Source organism: Hylobates moloch, unplaced genomic scaffold, assembly GCF_009828535.3.
Source record: "Hylobates moloch isolate HMO894 unplaced genomic scaffold, HMol_V3 SCAFFOLD_8664, whole genome shotgun sequence".
Classification (NCBI taxonomy): domain Eukaryota; kingdom Metazoa; phylum Chordata; class Mammalia; order Primates; family Hylobatidae; genus Hylobates; species Hylobates moloch.
Genome location: NW_026660939.1, coordinates 1,226 through 2,931, shown reverse-complemented (window position 1 = coordinate 2,931; position 1,706 = coordinate 1,226). Strand labels below are relative to the sequence as shown.

At 61.5% G+C, this 1,706-nt stretch overlaps 1 long non-coding RNA gene across 5 annotated transcripts in view; it reads left to right on the top strand.

Moving 5' to 3' along the window:
• The first annotated feature begins 10 nt into the window (after positions 1–10).
• Positions 11–1,706, top strand: part of LOC131382806 (uncharacterized) — a 2,907-nt gene continuing 1,211 nt past the window's right edge. For 2 of the 5 annotated variants that reach the window (XR_009212396.1, XR_009212394.1), the window contains exon 1: positions 11–490. This is a non-coding gene — a long non-coding RNA (uncharacterized LOC131382806). Of the gene's footprint in view, positions 491–991; positions 1,686–1,706 lie in introns of those variants that run through there. The other 3 variants (XR_009212393.1, XR_009212392.1, XR_009212395.1) reach the window with 2 other exon arrangements.

Below are 1,706 nucleotides of genomic sequence, written 5' to 3'. Positions count from 1 at the left end.
TGAGCCACTGTGCCCAGCCTTAACTGCCCTTTCTCCTCACCCCAACTGGCCTTCAGGTCATCTTTGGCTGTCCCTATATGCAACTCACCTCCCTGCTCACCTTCCTGTCCACAGGCATTCCCAACTGCCCCCTGCTTCCCTGTCACCAGTTGACCATTATGTCCACGCTTCACTTTTTTTAATTTATTTTTTTGTTTTTTGAGAGAGAGTTTCGCTCTTGTTGCACAGGCTGGAGTGCAATGGCGCGATCTCAACTCACCACAACCTCTGCCTCCCCGGTTCACGCAATTCTCCTGCCTCAGCCTCCCGAGTAGCTGGGATTACAGGCATGTACCACCGCACCCGGCTAATTTTTGTATTTTTTAGTAGAGACAGGGTTTCTCCATGTTGGTCAGACTGGTCTCGAACTCCCGACCTCAAGTGATCCACCTGCCTCGGCCTCCCAAAGTGCTGGGAGTACAGGCATCAGCCACCACACCAGCCCCAAGAGGTATGTCTTAAAGCTCACTGTAAGACGCACACGATAGCGTCTTTTGTTATTTTTTAAAAGGTGCTGGCCCAGTGCGGTGGCTCACGCCTGTAATCCCAACACTTTGGGAGGCCAAGGCGGGCGGATCACGAGGTCAGGAGTCCAAGACTAGCCTGACCAATATGGTGAAACCCTGTCTCTACTAAAACTACAAAAATTAGGGCTGGGTGTGGTGGCTCAAGCTTGTAATCCCAGCACTTTGGGAGGTCAAGGTTGGAGGATCCCCTGAGGTTGGGAGTTGGAGAAACCCTGTTTCTACTAAAAATACAAAATTTGCTGGGTGTGGTGGCACACACCTGTAGTCCCAGCTACTCGGGAGGCTGAGGCACTATCAGATCACTACCTGGTCTCTCCTCCCAGCCCTCTTCCCAGAAGGAGGAGGACCTACTTGCTGCCTACCTAGGATGATGGAGAGAAGCCAGACTCCTAAGTTCTGGGGGTCCGGAGCGGGTGCCTGGGCCTCGAGACAGGGGCCGCCTATGCCCCCCGCTCAGTGAGGGTTGCCTGTACCTGGAGCCGGGGTGGACGTACAGCCGCCCCCGGGTAGCCGGGGCCAGGCCTGGCCAGCCAGGCGGGCGCTGACGGGGGCGTCCCCGTTCTAAGGCGGCGGCGGGAGGAGGCGGCGCGGGCTGGGCCCCGGGTGGCTGCCAGGGCAACCAGGGAATTTGCGGCCGGGCCGTACCACTCGCGGCGTGGCAGGGGCGGCCGGCCAGGCCCCGCTGGGCGCAGGCCTATGGAGGGCGGAACCCTGGAGCCCCCAGGGGAGGGCACGGCGCAGGTACGAGCACGGGAGGCTTGGAGGTGGACCCTGCCCAGGACGGGAAAGCTCCCCAGCCCCTGGGAGTGCGCACACCACCACTGAGTCCTTGGGGTTCTGAGCACGGTGCAGGGGAGATCCCGGTGGTCGTTCCCCCAGCCATCTGCACGCACCCACACACCTGCCCTTGGCGCCGGCGCTCACCTCTCCCGGGGCCCGGGAGCCGGCGCCCCTGCTCTGGCCTGGAGAGCAGGGCCAGGGGCCGGGACGGCGGGAGCGGGGGTGTCTCCCGCTGGTTGCGCAGCGCCATCTGCCTCTGCAACAGCAGCACCTCCCGCTGGGACTCGCGCAGCAGCCAATCGAAGTCCCACACGTGGAGCCACTGGGGACCCTCCTGAGGTTGGGGGACAGGGACAGGGA